Source organism: Podarcis pityusensis (genome assembly GCF_964106645.2).
Source record: "Podarcis pityusensis genome assembly, chromosome: 3".
Classification (NCBI taxonomy): domain Eukaryota; kingdom Metazoa; phylum Chordata; class Lepidosauria; order Squamata; family Lacertidae; genus Podarcis; species Podarcis pityusensis.
In genome coordinates, this window is record NC_138026.1 from 81,087,466 (window position 1) to 81,107,525 (window position 20,060).

The 20,060-nt window shown below is 47.3% G+C and overlaps 1 long non-coding RNA gene across 1 annotated transcript; it reads right to left on the minus strand.

Annotated features, from left to right (window-relative positions):
• Positions 1–3: 3 nt before the first annotated feature.
• Positions 4–15,744, minus strand: LOC308472733. The gene is made up of 3 exons (XR_013983686.1): positions 15,627–15,744; positions 14,481–15,131; positions 4–1,194 (listed from the first exon to the last, which is right to left on the minus strand). It is a non-coding gene; the product is annotated as an uncharacterized lncRNA (long non-coding RNA).
• Between the last annotated feature and the right edge of the window lie 4,316 nt (positions 15,745–20,060).

The following is a 20,060-nucleotide window of genomic DNA, read 5'->3' on the forward strand; positions in this document are numbered from 1 at the left end:
TAATAATAATAATAATAATAATAATAATAATAATATCATCCCTCCTTTTATACCTTGGGGCATCACAATGATATGGTGAAACACATTGCTGTAGCCTCTAAAGAAAGCGGGACTTTGCACTCTTCATAGTTTGAATAGTAGGTGCTGAGCAGTGCTATTTGGGATCAGGCATGCATATGTTTTCTGTTCCACTTATTTAGGCTTTCTAAGTTGTTTGTGGCAAGGTAGCAGACTCCTTTGACTTCAACAGCTGAGAGAAATTCAACAAGTGAAGCTTTTCCCAGTGTGTAGATGTAGTGATGGAAAAAACTTCATGCCATGTTACTCTGCGATGTAATAACTTGAACAGAATTCCAGATGGCTGAGGCCCTGCTCCAAACTAATTTTAAGGATGAGAAGGCCGTTGAAGACTAGGTTGTCTCCAGTGCTGCGTCAGTGGGGTTCTGCTGGCACAATGGGACTTTCCTCCCTCCATGCACCCCAAAATCCACTCTGGGGGATTCCCCAACTGATTTTGAGGGTGTGAGGGGAACTGGAGTGAACAGGAGGGGAAGAAGAAGTTGCACTGCACTCACAGAAGTCCCTTGTGTCAGCAGAGCTGCAGGGTTGGATACGGTCCTCAGTTTTATGTTTTCTAATTTGGGGAAATTATATTTTTGATAAGTCAATCTGGATTCACATAACAAACCCCATAACAAAAGGATCATTGAACTCCATTAAAATCTTTAAGGAAGTGATCTTTATAATGGCTTTAAGCCCCTTTTCATAGCAAAGCAGCATGTTGCATTAGGCATCCAGACAGAGCACATTAGCAGAAGCAGATGTCGAAATTATTCCAACACTGATGAAATAATTTGAAATTTACTCATTACATCAAGATGATTCTCCCCCCCTCTTGTTGACATTTATTTCCTTCGACTATGAACTTCATTAATAAACTCTTGTTTGTTACTGCTGTGTTACATTCATTTACTGGCATGTTGCAAAAGCACTCTATAGAGATCCAAAGGAATTTCCCCATTCTTTTTCAGTCTGTGCCAAGGCTGAAATCTCTAACAGGATAACACCTATTAAGGCAACAGTGAGCAGTCTTCTGGCTTGTGGAATCCACTTTGGTCTTTTTCTTACTATATCCCCAAGATCCACCAACTGGAGCCAAGCAATTGCACAGTGGCTCAGTGGGCCAGCATATGCCTGAAATTAAAAAAAATAAAAATGGGTAAGGGTAACTCGGAGCATCATGCTAAACCTAGGAAAATCCACTCCTGGCTTCTCTCCCCACCCAAGTTTCCTTTATGCCACTAGCCAGGACATAACTGTTGCTATGGTTGAACAGATTGAAGTTATAAACGCTTCCTGATTTTCCTGATTACTGCAAGTCACACGGAGATTGAACAGTACAGTAGATCCTAATCTGCCTTTTGCTCATTCCTACTGTGCCCCTTCCACTGCAGACTTCCAGGTGGAAATATGTGTCAATACACCATATTTCTTAAATACACTAACCTCTGCTGTGCCTCGATCTTCCCAAAGGAAAACACAACCCTGGGTAAGTGCTGGGAATCCCTGTGTTATAAGAAAAAACTGCTCCTTTTCCCCTTATGGGGCATCCAAGAGCCCGCTTAGAGTCCTTATGTAGGTTCTCTATCGGAAGAAGAAGAAGAAGAAGAAGAAGAAGAAGAAGAAGAAGAACAAGAAGAACAAGAAGAAGAGGAGGAGTTTGGATTTGATATCCCGCTTTATCACTACCCGAAGGAGTCTCAAAGCGGCTAACAATCCCCTTTTCCCTTCCTCCCCCACAACAAACACTCTGTGAGGTGAGTGGGGCTGAGAGTCTTCAAAGAAGTGTGACTAGCCCAAGGTCACCCAGCAGCTGCATGTGGAGGAGCGGGGAAGCGAACCCGGTTCACCAGATTACGAGTCCACCGCTCTTAACCACTACACCACACTGGCTCTAGGAGAAAATAACAGGGGCCAGCCAGAAAATATTGAGAAGCAAAGCAGCTAGTAAGCATGATCTTTATTAGACTGTTGCAACAGGGTCCCCCACTCACCCCACGCAGGGAGGGAGGAGGGGAACCCAGAACATTGGTGTGCAAGCTCTTATATAGACTTTTGAAATTGCCTAACCTGTAGCTCAAGACCACCCCCAAAACATCAAACATACATCACAGAAAGAGGTGGTCCGCAGCAGAAATTTGAGTCTGTTGCTTCTCTCCTGTCTGTCAGGATACCTGATACAGTGGTACCTCGGGTTACAGATGCTTCAGGTTACAGATGCTTCAGGTTACAAACTCTGCTAACCCAGAAATAGTACCTCGGGTTAAGAACTTTGCTTCAGGATGAGAACAGAAATTGTGCGGTGGCGGCACAGCAGCAGCAGGAGGCCCCATTAGAAAAGTAGTACCTCAGGTTAAGAATAGTTTCAGGTTAAGAATGGACCTGCAGAACAAATTAAGTTCTTAACCCGAGGTACCACTGTAATGGCTTATCTGATTGCCTTTTCTGGGTAGCCTGGCCTTTCCTTTGAGATGGTAAATACAGTACTTAGTTCCTGAATCTCTTATGCATATTGATAGCGTGCTCAGCTTAACAGATACCTGCCAGGAGGTGTAAGCCCCTACAGTCCAAAGACAATTGGAAAGCTTTTCCCATTTCCTTCCTCCTTGCAGAGAAATATTTGAGATCAATTTGGGAGAGTCAAAATGGCTTCAGGATTGTTCTCCTGTACTATTTCAGACACGTGGTTTATATACTTATGTATGTGTTTGCCTTGTACATTTATGAACATTTTTGTATATATATATATATATATATATATATATATATATATATATGACCTTAGCATTCCTATAACACCTGGAATCTCACACCATTTGTCGTGCAACAATGTAGTGCTCATATCGCTATGGATTAGACATTTACAGCTCAGTCCTATTCAGAGGTAAGTCTTGTTCAGTTCAGTGGGGCATACTCACAGGTCATTGGGGTCACTGGGGTTAGGATTGCAGCAAAAGCCTTCAAAGTCCCACTAAAAGCTGACATTGCAGAATAAATTCTTTACCCATGGGAAGAAAGTTTGGGAAGTTTAAAAACACCGCAGAGATAAATTCATTGCAGGTTGTGTCCAATGTCAGCCAACGGATTTCTGTTTAAGCTTGAATTTTAGATTTAATCTTTACGATGACAACAAAGGAGCAGGGAAATAGATAAACAATATATTTGGCTGTAGACAAATGGGATGTTGTTTCTGAAGAAGGGGACTCACAGTAAATCCTCCCTCTAAGAAAGATGGTTACCTCCATGAGCTCAGAGTCGAGGAGAATTATGATGCAGGCTGCTAACAAAGTGAAATGGAATCAAAGCAGGCAGAGTGGCTGAGATCCATTTTCTCATTTACAAAATGTACACGGTTCAAATGGCAGCATTTTCCAATATTTTAATGGGAAATATAATTAATGTTAGATTACAATAGCAGGAACATTAAAGTACAAGGTGCAGATGACATCAAATAAATTCCGAGGGCAGCTTGGCAATTAGAACAGAAGCCAAATGGATATATAATGAAGGGGGGCCTTGAAATACAGTTGTACCTATTATACGACTGGGGCAATTATCTGCCATTGTGTTCCCTTTAATGATGGTGCTTTGGCGAGAACACCAGCACCTTGCAATGAATTTATGATGCAAATAACTCTATGATTTCAATCCCACCTTTATTCAATTCTACCTTTATTGTAGCATAGCTGTGGCAGTCTATTTTGGAGCACTAAAATTAAATTACTTTGCAATTATTTATGGCTGCTAATAGTCTCAGGATCTGCATTTGGGAAGGGGAGGGAATAAGCACGCTTAAGAAGTGGAGGCACGTTACAGCAGGTACCCAATATCTGAGCTCGTCATCAAAGCGCTTAGAAAGAATGTTTAACTTATGGGGGCCATTTTCCAAGCGATGAACGTAATTACTATTAAGCACTGCAACTGGTAATTTTTAGGCAATGGGGGTCTGCAAATATTAAGTAATGTCAGTGTTGGCACATCCATGCAGATACACCATTCTTTTTACGCACCAGGAACTACTTCATGAAAAGTGTTATGCTTTTGAATGTGGAACTGTTCTCACTGTGGTTGAGAACAGAAATATTCAAAGTGTAGTTTGCAATTCGAAATGGATCTGTAAATCCCCATTGATCTATGCCTGCACGGATCAATTCAGAGTTGCCAACTAGCCAATATTTTACTGATATTTTACCATAAAATCCTCTTCTGACTGGTAACCTGGATTTGGTAAGCTCCAGAGTCTTTGGCTTCACCCATAACTGATCAGACTGGCAGACTTCATCTTCACTTCTTCTCTTGACCTATCAAATTCTGTCGCCTATAGAACTGCTTTCTCAGTCTGAGCTAATAAAAACCCTGGCTCTATGTACAGATGGTGAAGACATATGAATGCATTTTCAAGGTACCTTCTGGACATGCTTAGGCAGGGTTGGCATATCAAAATAAAGTGAAAAACCTGTGGTTTTGATGACTTGCAGAAAGGATGCTTACTAGTTGTCATTTCTATAGAAATTTGTCAGGCTTCGGGGACTTGGCTTCCTCCCCCACTTTGGCCATAGATAAGCAGGACAAAGCAAAAAGAGTCTATTACCATTTAAAGAGTTTTTAATGATCGCAGCAAAAGAACAAAGCATCCATTCTCGGAATGAAGGTGCTACCAATTAAGGTTTTCACCCACTTCCCCCTTGGTCACTTCTGCCTGATCTCGCAACCACCGTGCTTTTTCTGTAGCCACCTTATCTGTTCTACGTGACCTTGGACTGATAGGCTGGACACTTTCCAGTAAGAGAGAGTCTGTTAGCTCTCTCCCTTCCAGTTCTTCTTCACCTTGTTGTTCACCGCCCAGTTCTTCTCAACTTTTGTCTTCAGAACAATGCCTCTCTGCAACCACTGTTCCAAATCTATACTGCTCCACTGCTCCTGGACAGCTTCAGGAGACCAGGAGCTGTGCAAGGGGGAGGTTCCCACCATTCCTCATCAGAGCAGTACTCCTCAGCCTGGTCTCTGACAAGATCCTTGGAAGATAAAGGTGGTATATAAATGTGTAATAAATAAATAAATAGGGCCACATTTGCGCTATACAGTTAAAGCTCTTAGAAGACCTATACTACAACAATTAGAACACATTATTAAAAACAAGTTAAAATTACAAAAAATAAGGTGGGTCCTAAAAATATACATCTCAGAGGTCAAAAGTCAAGGTGAACAGGTGCATCAGGTGTGTCACAGAATGTTGCTACAAAGGCACATTTGGGTGCGTAAAGTGAGCTCCTGGTTGCTTCTTTGCAAGTAGGGCTCACTGACAGCAAATCCTACTTGGACTGGCTGCACTAACCAGTGTCTGCCTGCATATGTGGTTGGAATTCAAACCACACCTGCAAATGGACATTCTTCCTCGGCAGACATAGCACAGCCTAGTACCTACTATCTTTCAGGCTCCAGCTTCCACTGTAACACCCTGTTCTTTCAGTTACCACTTTCTCCATGCCCTCCAACCCAACTTTACGCATGCTAGTCCACTGGTCTAGCCAGGTCCTTACTCTGTTCATTATGCCTGTTGCTCTGTGGGGTTAATGCTAGGTCAAATATCTCACAAGCTGCTGTGAGCTTGACTCAGGTTTCTCCTTCCAGAACAATACATTGTGTTTGTGTGAATTAATTGTATATTTCATAGTAATATATTTTTGGTGCGTTCTTGAGTGACATTCTCTGAGTCACAGAGAGTGCCTCCTGCTCCATGAGTCAGGACATTTCTGGGTGATCAACAGGAAAATTTCAATTTAGGTATATTTCTTTATGTCCTAATTACCCTTTTGCTTCACATCACACTGAATTGTCTTGCCAATTACAGAGCTTCTCTACCAACCCGAGAATGGCTTTAAGTTTGCCCTTCCCAATCTACTTCTGTCTTACACAAACAACAAACAAAAAAACAAACAAACAAACAAACAAACACACACCACTGGAACCAATGTGACATAGCAAGGGGGAGAAAGAAAAACCTGACATTTCAAATGATTGTCACTCACTACCTGCATATTAAGAAGCAGCCAATACAAGCAGCAAGAATGGACATTCATCCCAAGAAACAACTCTCTCTGCCTCTCACTTATTTTGAAAGCTGCGTATTTCTGCTGTACTTTCCCCAGAGTTATTTTTTAACATTTTGGTGAATCACACTGCCCTCTTATGCAAAGTGACTCTCTGCAGGCTGGACTGGAATAAATCTCTGGCTTAAACCACAGATCAGCCATGCATTTCATTGGCAGCTTACTGTCCCTTACTTAGCCTCAGCTTTGCTCCATATCAGTATAAGGGTGCATGAATATTTTAATTTTACAGGCCTGTGGTAGGGACTGAGAGCCAATGCAAGCTATCTTCTCACCACACATTCAACCTCTTATTGGGATCCTTGGTGGGGAAGTGCAAAGAACCAAGCTAGTGATAGTGTTAGAATTTTATCTTTTCTGTAAACTGCTTTAAGTTTTTTTCCTACAATCCAGCATTATAAATTTTATGAAATACATAAAAAATAAACCATGGGATGACAGAGCTCATCTGTATGGGTTTCATCGCATGGTGCCCTTTCACTAATGGGATTCTGTCCATTTGTAGAAGAGTCTTGAATCTAGTGGAGACTCCCAATAATGAAAGCGGGTTGATTTTCCTCCCAGTTCCCTCTCCATCCTTGCGGCCCACTTGTGTACCTTCCACCCTGTTCTGGAAGATTGTCTAAACCCCTAGTGCAGATTTTTGAGTAGCACAGAAACCTGCAGGGAATCTTCCCCTTCTATTAGCAGAAGCCTTCACTGGATCAAAAGGCTTTCTACAAATGGAAAGGAACCACTAGAGAACTTTGAGCTCTTAGGAAAAGTGCTGTATTGTTGTTACTAAGGTTCACATGTTTAAATACGAAGCTCTGTTTGACTGAGACTCCTGCATATCTGATTATGGGCTTATACACACTGACCTTTCCTCTGTTCTTTCCAGACACGGTCCATACTTTAAAGCTCCAGGTCCAAGCACCCCCATTTTTTACTGTAGAGCGTTGCCTACAAAATCCCACTCTTTAAAGCTCAATTGGACTAAATGGCAATCCGACAAAAACCCAAATTGATATTTGCGCCGATTGAGCACTAAAGAGTGGGTTTTTGTGGAGAAAGCTCAGGGGGGGAAAGAAAGAAGCACACACACAGACATTGAAATTTTAAGTGTGGACCTGTGCCTGGAAAGAACAGGGCAAAAGATGAGTATGGATAAACCTTGTATCTCTTCCAGTATGAGGCCTATAAGACCTATAGAGGAAGCCTGCCTGCATTCCCATCATGACTAGAAATGGTTCAGACCAAAAGGCATATGAGGCCCAGCATTTTGTTCTCACAGTGGCCGACCAGATGCCTGTGGGAATCCCAAAAGCAGGAGCTGAGCACAAGATCACTCTCCTGGCTTGTGATTCCTAGAACATAGCCATCATGCTTAGTAGCCATTAACAGCCATGCCCTCCATAAATTTGTCTAGTTCTTTTAAAAGTCGCCCATGTTGGTGGCTGTCAGGGGTTCAGGGACAGAGGCACAGGGTAGGCAGGAGATGGAGAGCGATGGGGATGAGTCCCAGGACAGCGAGGAAGAGGATGACAATGACTCAAGAGATTCCATGAGTCTTTCCAGCGAATCAGAGGATTCCCAGAAGGGGGCGCCGGTGGTCAAGGCCAGGGGAGCCCCAGGGGGAACGTGTCAGGAGCAGGGGGCCAGCGGGGGATCCCAAAGTGGCAGCTGGGCGTCAGGACCAGCCTCCCCGCCAGAGTGCAGTGAAGGGGGTGGAGGTTCCAGTGTATCAGGGGAAGCAGCTCCGGCAGCAGAGAAGGGAGGGAGGTCGGAGCAAGCCACCCTCCCGGAAGGGGAGGGGAGTAGTGAAGGGAGTAGTGTAGCTGTCAAAAGGAAGGTTAGAGGTTGGGCGCGCACGCCAAGTTCAAATGTGGAGGCGCGCGGAAGTACAGGGAGCCCGGAGGAGGGGCCAGGTCCCAAAGCCCGCAGGAGGGGGCAAGAGCAATCTGGGGATTCCGCGTCAGAGGAATCCAGGAGGGGCGAAACCCCAGCGGGCAGGAAGACCCTGCGGAAAAGGAAAGAGAGAAAGAGGTGGAGCAGCGCAAGCCTCTTAAACTGGTGCAGGGGAGGGACTGACTCAGAGGGGACTTCAGCGGTCTAAGCGTAACAGACGTAGGGCTGCGCGCCTCGGATGTGAAGCAAACAATGAACTGCAATAAACACTTTTGTATATAAGAAGAGATTGGCGTTGGTCTTTTGTGAGCTGAGACTTGAGGCAGCCCTGACAGTAAGTCCCCTCTCCTAGAAACCGCAAATTTTTTTTTGCAAAGCTCACGAAGTTTGGCAGACATGACTACTGAGGAGCAGATAACGACCCTGCAAAACGCAGTCGCTGAACTCTCCGCTGCAGTACGGGTCTCTCAGAAGACAGTTGCCGAAGCAGAAGCGCGATGCCAGGATCTGCAAGCCAGGTGGGATCGTGCGTGCAAAGAGGGTTTCCCGGGGTCCAGATCAGAGGGAATCGGACTCGGACGGAGGGGGGGCAATTTAGTAGCCCACTTCGATGGAAACCTGAAGCATTATCCCAGTTTCAGAGCAGACGTCGTATACGCGCTGCATTTGCTTCGGAAAGACTTCAAAGATGAGGAGGAGAAGGTAGGCTTTATTGTGTCCCACTTACATGGGGAAGCTAGAGCCTGGTTACGCAATTTGTGGCGCGAAGATGGTCCTGCCCGCAGGAACTCTGATGAATTTATCAAAGCCATGGACGCTTGCTTCCAATCTACAGTTGATGTTGATGTGGCGCGCCGGGAGATGCATGGATTGAGGCAGGGCAAGGCTACAGTGCGTCAGTACCATTCTCGCTTTTTTGCTTTGCTGAATGTGCTGGGCTGGGAAAAGGACTCATTGGCAGTGAGAGACTTGTTCTGGGAGGGGCTTCATGGCTCCGTAAAAGATGAGTTGGCCAGGGGGGACAGACCTCAAACCCTAGCAGACGTCGTGCAGAGGGCACTCACGATAGGAGTGCGCCACGAAGAACGCCCTTGGCACAGTGAGGAGGGGCGCCAAGTCCACGCACCAGCTAGAGCGCCTCCTTTTCTTCCCAGCGACCTGGGACGTACGCATCCCTCGCCTAGGCTGAGGGAGGGGGAGGAACCAATGGAACTGGGTGGTGCAAAGGCTCAGACAGCTGCCAGAGCCTCAGCGTCCGGAGCAGTCAAGGCGAAGCCTCCTAGAGGGACCAGGAAGTGTTACGTCTGTGACAGTGCGCAGCACATGGCCAAAGAGTGTCCCCAGAGGCTCCAGAAGCACACTGCAGCCTTAGCAACAGTAACAGGGGAAGCGCTCCAAGGAGAACAGTTTCAGGGAAACGACAATGCCTGGCTGGAAGCAGACATGCTGGGGCTCAGCCAGGCAAGTCAGTGAAGCAGTCCCCAGCGCTTTTGCAGCCTACAGACCCCTTACCACCCAAGCCAGTGGTGCAGCTCACTGCTACTCTCCAGCTTCCTAATGGACTCACCCTGGAAGTCCCCATTACAATTGACTCAGGGAGCAACGCAGACTTCGTGGGGATGCAGTTCATCAAGCAGCATCGCATAGCGCTACTACCAGCCACGCTGCCTCTGAACGTTGTCACGGTAGATGGCAGGAAGTTGCTGGGTGGGCAAGTGGTACAACAGACGCCACCCATGCTGCTGAAAACTGGGAATCATCGCGAGGTCATCAGTTTCAATGTCACCCGACTGTCAGACACGCCTATAGTGTTAGGCATGAGTTGGCTGGATAGACACAGCCCATCATTAGCGTGGTACCAGCGGCAGCTCACCTTTGGCTCGTCCTACTGCGCACAACATTGCATCCAAACCGGCCAGGAGGAGGAGGGCCAGGAGGAAGGGCAACAGTTGCATCTCGGCATGGTGCAGGCAGTGCCCCACAAGTACAAGGGGTTTTTTGGAGGTCTTCTGCAAAAAAGAAGCTGACCAATTACCACCCCACCGGCCCTACGACTGTGCAATTGACCTCTTACCAGGGGCGACGCTACCGACTGCGAAGCTGTATTCCATGTCTGAAGATGAGATGCAGGAACTCAGGGAGTTCATAGATCACAATTTGAAGCGGGGATTCATCCGAGAATCCAAGGCAGTGGGGGGCAGTCCTGTGTTTTTCGTGCAGAAGAAGGACACGCCCCAAAAAAGGCTCATTGTGGACTATAGGGCCATAAACTCGATGACAAAGCCCAAGGCCTTCCCCATGCCCAAAATTGACGACCTGCTCGCGACGGTAAGGAAGGGGAGGATCTTCACCAAGTTGGATCTACGCGGAGCATACAATCTAATACGCATGAGGGAAGGTGACGAGTGGAAGACGGCCATGTTCACACCGCTGGGCACCTATGAATACAGAGTTATGCCGTTTGGTCTCCAAAATGGCTCCCACTGTTTCCAAGCCTTCATGCACCACGTGCTAGCGGGACTCCTCTACAAGAAGTGCGTCTGCTTCCTCGACGACATTCTGATCTTCTCAGAATCGCGGGAGACTCACGAGAGAGACGTAAAGGAGGTCCTGCAGAGGCTGCGGGAGCACAGACTCTACGCCAAACTGGAGAAGTGCCAGTTCGATGTGACGGAGGTGGATTTCCTGGGCTACCGGCTGTCCGACAAGGGACTAGCCATGGACAGCGCCAAGGTTCGCGCGGTGTTGGACTGGAATAGCCCGCGCAATCGGAAGGAAGTCCAGAGGTTCGTCGGCTTCGCCAACTTTTACCGCAAGTTCATCAGGGGTTTCGCGAAAGAGACGGCAGCTATCACGGACACCCTCAGTTCCAAGAAGAAAAAGTTCACATGGACGGACCAGGCGGAGCAGTCCTTCAGGAGACTTAAGAGCCTCTTCGCGTCCGAAGAACAGCTGCTACACGTGAATCCCGGCAGGCCCATGCGGGTTGAAACTGACGCATCTGACAGAGCAGTGGGGGCCGTCCTCTTGCAGGAAGATCCGCAAGGGAACTGGAGGCCCTGCGCTTTCTATTCCCGGAAGCTCAGCAAGTCGGAACAGAACTACACCATCTGGGACAGGGAGTTGTTGGCCATCCACGCGGCTTTCAAGGCGTGGCGGCACTTCCTCATCGGAGCCAAGCACACCGTGCAAGTCCGCACGGACCACAAGAACCTAGAGTATTGGCGCACGGCGAAGCTCCAGAGCCAGAGGCACATAAGATGGGCGGAGTTCTTTGCGGATTTCGACTTCAGGATAGAGTATATCCCGGGAGACAACAACGTCATAGCGGATGCCCTCTCCAGGAAACCGCAGTATCTCGAGGAAGCGGCACCAGTGGCAGCCAGGCACATTTTCGCACCGCAGGCGTGGGCATGCGCTTCCGCCGCCGTGGACCTGGACGCGGTACGCCGCGCGCTACAGACGGATCCGTTCGCACAATCCAAGATGGAGGAGGTGCGCAGAGGGACAGCAAAGGACGACGAATTCCAGATACGCGACGGCCTGCTAACCCACAAGGGTGCTCTCTACGTGCCGGGAGACGATCTCCGCGCGAAGGTTTTACAGCAGTTACACGACGCACCCAGCGCGGGTCACTTCGGCAAAGAAAAGACGGCGGACTTAGTAGCCAGGGACTTTTGGTGGCCCCAGATGCGAGGAGAGGTCGCGGATTACGTCGCCAGGTGTGACACTTGTCAGAGGTCCAAGCCGGTGCACAAGAAGCCAGCGGGATTGCTGGAACCGCTGGAGACGCCACTACAGCCGTGGGAAAGGGTGGCGCTGGACTTTGTTACTGATCTGCCCAGTTCGCGAGGCAAGACAGCGGTGCTTGTGGTTGTAGACCTGTTCACCAAGATGGCGCACTTCATTCCTTGCGCGAAGGTGGCAACAGCGGAACAGACCGCCAAGCTGTTCATAGACCACGTGTTCCGGGTGCACGGCTTACCACGGTCCATCCTGTCCGACCGGGGTCGCCAATTCATTTCCAGTTTCTGGCAGAAGCTCCTGGGCATCCTGAATGTCAAGATCAACTTAGTGTCGGCGAGACACCCGCAAACCAACGGCCAAGCGGAGAGGGTCAACGCCATCATGCAGCAGTACCTGCGATGTTACGCCAATCAAAAGCCTGCAACTTGGGTGGACTACTTACCGATGGCCGAGTTTGCCTACAACAACACGAAGCACGCGTCAACGGGGGTGACACCGTTCTTCGCCAACAATGGGCGACATCCCAGAACCTTCCCGGCGTTGGAGACAATGACGCAGGGGGAGTCGCAGGGAGCTGAGCATTTAGCAGCAGAATTGCAGGAGGTCCACGAGGAGCTACGACGGCACTTGGAGCTAGCTAAACACGCCTACAAAGTGCAGGCAGACAGGCACAGGAGGGCAGGAGAAGACATCCAGGTGGGGGACTGGGTATGGTTAGCAGCCCAGGCGGTGCCGGCCAAGTCGTTAGCTAAGAAGAAGCTAGGACACAAACAGTTAGGGCCATTCCAAGTTGAGGGCAGGATCAATCCCGTAGCTTTTCGGCTGACCCTCCCAGAAGGTTCCAGAATGCACCCGGTCTTTCATAGGTCGGTGCTTACACCCTACAAGGCCCCACACAGATTTCAGGAGCCAGGGACGGCACCAGACCCACGTAGAAGGTCACAAGGGGGGGGAAGTCACCGAGGACCCCGCCACTCAACGAGGTCACGGAAATTCTGGACTCGAGATGGGGGGAGGAGGGAGTAGAATACCTCCTCGCCAGGGAAGGTACCCCGGCCAGCGCCAACAGTTGGGTGCCAGATTATGCTCTGGAGGAACCTCTTCTTAAAGACGAGTTCCATGCACTCTTCCCACACAGGCCCATGCCAGCGGAGTATTTTGACGACTGGCTTTTTACGCCCACACTTTCAGACAGCACATTCCGGGGGTTCTCCTCCGCAGAGGAGACCACGCCAGAATCGAGCCCTCCAAGGGGATCGTGCTCGGGGGTGGACACGGACCGCTCTTACTGGTGGGACGATCAATCAGAAGAGGAGTGGCGCAGGGGGTGGCTAAGGGGGCCTTGGCAAGCAGCATCGCCTGAAGTAACAGGGGGAGGGGAGGACTTGGATGTGTTGGGGGAGGACCCCGGTTTCGAGCACTCATACACTGAACTGGAAGCAGAGGAGATCGACGTCGACGAACTGTATCCAGCATCTACCCCCGCTACAACGGAGCTCCCGGAACCTGCGCCCGAGCAGCGGGAGGGGGGAAGGGGGGGCTTCGAGGGGGGGATGGATGTCAGGGGTTCAGGGACAGAGGCACAGGGTAGGCAGGAGATGGAGAGCGATGGGGATGAGTCCCAGGACAGCGAGGAAGAGGATGACAATGACTCAAGAGATTCCATGAGTCTTTCCAGCGAATCAGAGGATTCCCAGAAGGGGGCGCCGGTGGTCAAGGCCAGGGGAGCCCCAGGGGGAACGTGTCAGGAGCAGGGGGCCAGCGGGGGATCCCAAAGTGGCAGCTGGGCGTCAGGACCAGCCTCCCCGCCAGAGTGCAGCGAAGGGGGTGGAGGTTCCAGTGTATCAGGGGAAGCAGCTCCGGCAGCAGAGAAGGGAGGGAGGTCGGAGCAAGCCACCCTCCCGGAAGGGGAGGGGAGTAGTGAAGGGAGTAGTGTAGCTGTCAAAAGGAAGGTTAGAGGTTGGGCGCGCGCGCCAAGTTCAAATGTGGAGGCGCGCGGAAGTACAGGGAGCCCGGAGGAGGGGCCAGGTCCCAAAGCCCGCAGGAGGGGGCAAGAGCAATCTGGGGATTCCGCGTCAGAGGAATCCAGGAGGGGCGAAACCCCAGCGGGCAGGAAGACCCTGCGGAAAAGGAAAGAGAGAAAGAGGTGGAGCAGCGCAAGCCTCTTAAACTGGTGCAGGGGAGGGACTGACTCAGAGGGGACTTCAGCGGTCTAAGCGTAACAGACGTAGGGCTGCGCGCCTCGGATGTGAAGCAAACAATGAACTGCAATAAACACTTTTGTATATAAGAAGAGATTGGCGTTGGTCTTTTGTGAGCTGAGACTTGAGGCAGCCCTGACAGTTGCCTTCACTACATTTTGTGGGAGGGAATCACACAGTTGAACTAGTTTAGCTGTGTGAAGAAGTGCTTACTTTCACCTGTCCTCTCCCAACATTCAGCTTCATTGGATGGCCCTGAGTTTAAGTAAAAGGTAAAAAAGGTAAAGGACCCCTGGATGGTTAAGTCTAGTCAAAGGCAACTATGGGGTTGTAGCGCTCCTCTAACTTTTCAAGCTGAGGCAGCTGGTGTTTGTCCACAGACGGCTTTCCAGGTCATGTGGCCAGCATGACTAAACTGCTTCTGGCGCAACGGGATACAATGTTGGAAACCAGAGCACACGGAAACGCAGTTTACCTTACCGCTGCAGTGGTACCCATTTATCTCCTTGCACTGGTGTGCTTTCGGACTGCTAGGTTGGCAGGAACTGGGACAGAGCAACGGGAGCTCACCCCGTCAGGGGATTCGAACAGCTGACCTTCCAATCAGCAAACCCAAGAGATTCAGTGGTTTAGATCACAGCGCCATCAACTGTAATCATCATCATCATGTTCACATCTATACACTGGCATTTATGCGAGTTAGAGCCACACTTCCTCTCATCCTGCCCATCCCAACTCAGAGACTTAACTTGCATAGAGCTGTGTGAGAAAACAAATTCCTAAACCCCTGAAGAATAGTAAATCTAACAATTCACAGTAACAAAAATTTAACAAGGCATCTCCTCCAAGTAAAACTAGGAAGAGTGATTTACCCCAGTAAACAGCCGAGGGTATGGCATGCCATATGGTGCTCTGAAGGCATTGTTTATGCTCCTTATAAAGACTTCAGGAAGTTTATATAACTTGACAAGGTGAGTCACAGCTATTTCTAGCCTGTTACCTGTTTCCTCATGCTGTAGAAGTCTTATTAATATGATTATGGGGGCCTGCTGGGTCATAGCTTGAACCAAACCTTTCTGAAGTTGTTCAGTATCTTTTCTTTGCATGCAATTATTTGGGTTCTAGCCTTTAATGGAGAGATGATATTGTTAACACAGTAGGCATTTACCCATTTGCCGTCAGACACTCCAGAGCATTTTTAATCTTCCTCATGCTGCTTTGTACTTATTTACCATGTCTGCTACTCATTAATTTTCTTTTAATTCCAAAAATTGTGAATTATCTGGCTTTTCTGCTCAAGCAATCAGAGGCACGCCTGGTCTAATTAGAGGTTTAATTTCTGCGATATGCAGATTTAAATTAGATCCTGTTATATCCATAGGGAGAGTAAAGCCTGGGAAACAACTGAGCGAAAAGGACAGTGCAGACATTGGACAGCTGAAGCAACAGCATTTCAGCAGAACTCTGTGGAAAACCACTCACTAGCTCTGTAACATTCCAACTTTTTAAGGTGTGTGAACATGCCAGTACAGGGCTAGCTCCAAAATATTTCCCCAGGCAAAAGAGAAGATGGAGCCCCTGCTCCCTTCTTTGTATACAATCACAAATATTAGTTGAATACTTTGTCAGCACTGGTGATGGGGCACACATTGTCCTCCACTTCATCTGAGAGAGCAGGCTAGCTTAGGGCAGGGGTCAGCAACCTTTTGGGGGAATGTGGGCAAGTGTTGTGGGCACCAGTCACAAAATGGCTGCCATGGGGTGTGTGACATAACACAAAAGAGTTAAAATGGCCTGTGCAGCATAATACAAAATGGCTGCCACAGGGAAAGGAACAGAAAGAGAGAGAGAACCACTAAAAGTTGTGGGCAGGCACCTATATCAGCCACCATCATGCTTTCTCAAAAAGGGCAGCTCTTTGTGTTGAATAGTGGGTAGACATAGCAGACGACGCAGTGATTTCTCCAAAGCAGCTCTTTATTTGTAAGCTGGAGCAGAACTGAACAGCAAACAGCTCAGCCGGCCTGCTTTTATAGGCAGCCGGCTGTCAACATTGTAGCAACAGCAACCCAGGGTTTCTTGCCTAAAGTAACTGACATGGACCTGAGTGAAAACTATATACACGATACTCCTGGTGGCCAGGGTGAGAACTTCAATACATAACACCTTGCACATCTCCTGTTCAGAACAGAAGGGAAGATGGGTGTTTAATCCTGGTATCCAGTGAAATGTGGACACCTGAGGTAGCATTTTCAGTGTAGGAAAGACAAAGTCAGTGCAAACAGTGTGGAATTCCTTCCCAAGAGAGCTCGATTGGCTCCCACTTTGTTATGTTTCCATTGGCAGGCTAAGACCTTCTGGTTCAAACAGGCTTCTGAAACAGGCTTCTGCTGTCAGGGAAAATTATATTATAATTGCTGGTTTTATATATGCTGCATTGTATTTCAATTATTGTTTTCAGCTAGTTGTTTTTATTATTCGGCATTTGATAATTGACTTCTTAAATCAGAACTTGGAAGAAAGGCGGGATAAAAATATGTTAAGTAAAAAAATAAAACAATAAAACTTTATTCTCTGGCGGCTTGCTACTGCTGCCCCCCCCCAACTCCACCTGCCACTTGCTCACTCAAACAGGTGCTGCAATCCTTCCTGACCATTGGCTATGCTGGCTGGGTTTGAGAAGAGTTACAGCCCAATGATGAATGGGGACTCTCAGTTTCCTCACCCTTGATTTTGGTGGTTCCTTGATATAGGAGTACAGTGTAAATTATTTGCAGGATGAAAACAATTTTTGAAATCCAAGTGCAGGGGAAAAAAATGACAGCCTCGCTGCTTTTTTGATCAGCAGTGTCTTGAAAAGATTCCACTTACCACCTGGGAGGGCAACTCATGCTGCCCACAATGGCCAATCATTCCATAGGTAGCACAGTGAAAAATATCAACATGCCTGCTACTCCTGCTTTTACACTGCAGGTATAATTAAGTCATAGGAAAAAGCCTACGAGGACATAGACTGTCAGTTGGCAATTACTCAGCCTCATTCCACAAAGAAAGAGGTTCATTTCTATCTGATTCTCCTTGTGCAATTTCCCCTCCTAGCCTTCTGTTCCTCCTTCATGCTGTTTCATTGTAAATATTTTAAAGACATTTGATTCATCGGAGTGCTGTTGGGAAAGCCTGATTATTTGGATTGGATTTGGCAAGGACTCTTAGCTAAAGTGTCTTCCAAAACACACACACACACACACACACACACACACACACACACACAATCCGCCTACCAAATGCTGAAATCAGCAGGCAAGTCTGGAGCTGGGCACAAATGCAGACCCCTATTTTTCCTCCCTTTGGCAATTTTGTCATAGAATCATAGAATCATAGAGTTGGAAGAGACCACAAGGGCCATCGAGTCCAACAGGAAACACCATCAGAGCACTCCTGACATATGGTTGTCAAGCCTCTGCTTAAAGACCTCCAAAGAAGGAGACTCCACCACACTCCTTGGCAGCAAATTCCACTGTCGAACAGCTCTTACTGTCAGGAAGTTCTTCCTAATGTTTAGGTGGAATCTTCTTTCTTGTAGTTTGTCCTTTCTTTTTTTCTTTCTTCAGTCATAGTCTTCTTTTCCTCCACATCTAATTTTTCTTCTCAAATTACCCTCATGTTTTTGAGGTCAATGATCAAATAGAAAATAAGGACCAAAATATTCAATGGAGGCTAGTCCACTTGGTAGGGCAGTGACTCAGTAGACAAAGTGAAATGTCAAGCAATTTTTGAAGCAGAACCTCTCCAAATCTTAAAGCCCATACTCTTTCCTGTCCTTTATTTAAGAGTGTCTCCTGCACCTCTCAGGCAATCCCTATCCAAAAGACATGCTATGGCCAGAAAGTCCCTCTCATCTGTGTCCAGGCAGAAAAACAAAATGTGATAAGCAGACTCTCTAGCCCTAGTTATGCAGGTGCACCTTCTCATCTTCTTGTCATGATGTCAATCCAGCTGTAGCATATAATATTAGTAGGGCTGTTGCAATGGTATACCAGTTAGTAATCTGGTAACTGTTTGGCACGTGCTCAGAGCTGTTTCCTTGAGCTGTTCTCATAGCACATTTTTGGTAGCCAGCCAATAGGGAGTGTCTACTATTTGGGCCAGATTTGCTCCTTTTGCTTAGTATTTGTTTGTTTTGTGATCTATCACTAGAGAGAGCACAACTAATGGTGGACACAGTGTGAGGTATCTTTCTATAAGAAGTACAGGTTATTTCGCAAGAGGTTAAATATGTCAAAATCCACAGATGGACAATACTTTTATTCAAGGCTTTTTTTCAGCCAGAACTGGAACTCAGTTCCGGCACCTCTCAGGTGGGCACCATTGCCATTCTAAGAGAACAAGGGAGGTGTTCATGGTGAGTTCCAGCACGTCTTTTTCTAGAAAAACAGCACTAATTTTATTCAAGACAACCAAAATGTCACAAACTTGTGGCCAGCTTTTGAGTTCTCTAGGGCTCTTCATCAGGCAAGATGTTACACAAAGCAGCAGTTCTACTCTGAAGCAAGGAGATGCTCCACAGATATGCTTTTCCTAGCACTTCCATGCCATCTGGCTGCCCATCTTTCTCCCACATCAAGATCTTGTCCTTTCCACAAAAGGATAGATATTTAAGAGTGGGCTGCTGAAATACCAGACTGGAAGCAGTCATGTCTGATGCAAGACATTTCTTTCTCTCTCTGTTCAAAAGAGGAAACCTATCTCTGGCAAGTTTTCAGCATGGTTGTTACATATTTTTAACTGGAATATTAAGTGGTTGTATGAACACCGAGAGGATGGGCCACTGCTTTTTTGGGGAATTCTAAAGCCCACATAGCAAAAACATAAATTAAAACACTTTTCTCTATTTCCAGTGTTCTGGCCATTGCTTGAGTACCCCATTGCTTTTGTACCCCAAAGGGCCTTTGCTAATATACCCCAAAGAGTGCCAATTCACAAAGGGGAGTTATCTGCAGGCTCAGAGGAGCCTCAAGGTTTGCAAAAGCTCAAAAATTATTAGGGGAAAAACAAACAAAAAGGGGGGACCTCCCTCCTAAAGAAACCCACCCTAATGAGGGCTGAGCATGCTCTGTGATTATGGAATGCTGACTCACATGGTGTGCAGACAGAAACTAGGGGCAGGGGAATGTCATGGAGTGCCTGGAATTCTCAACAACATTCCGCATTGCAACATTCTGTTGGAGGTCTCACTTGTATAAGAATTTAGCTCAGCCCAACCCAGCCACAGAAAACAATATTAAAAACAACCAAAAGCACTTGATAAAACAACAGACAACAACCTCTTTGCTAACACTACTGTTAAGGAGAAAGCCAGACAGCAATCTTGGGACTAAACTGCAAACAGTTTGAGTTGCATTGGATGGAGGTGGTATTTTAACATGTAATAAGTTCAGATGCCCATTAGATGGCAATGTTCCATAACCTTTTTGCTCCCAATTTACTGGACTCCATTTGGCTGGAGATGTACGGTATGTTATTTCTGGATTAGGAATATGCTAATTCTTTTTTTAGAAGAAATAATGCACAGAGTTATCCCTACTATGAGGCAAATTGAGCTGGCTCAAGCAGCATAATTTGGGCATCAGATTGTAAGCTAGTTAATAACAATTTATAACTGAGAATACAACAGTTGACATTTGGATTTTCCCCCTCGGGCACCATTGTGTCTCAGGCTGATCTCGATAATATACCTATTTCTGGAATGACGTCATAAATTGTTTCTGCTTCATTAAAATTCCAGGCGGGTGGCTGTGTTAAGCATTATTGAGATGATGTCAAAGGGTGTTTTCCCACATGAGGCTTAAGGCAGCTCTTGATTCAACCAAGTCACAATGGGACTGGTAGACTAGAGTTGGCCTGAAGACTCATTTGCACTGCACATCTCTCTCTGCTTTGTCCTCTACATAAGCTATATGACAAGACTTTAGCATAAATAGCACAAGAGAAGATCAAAGGTCCCACAAATATGAAAACAGTCAAAGTGTGTCCAAATTGCATTTTGTCCTTTGTG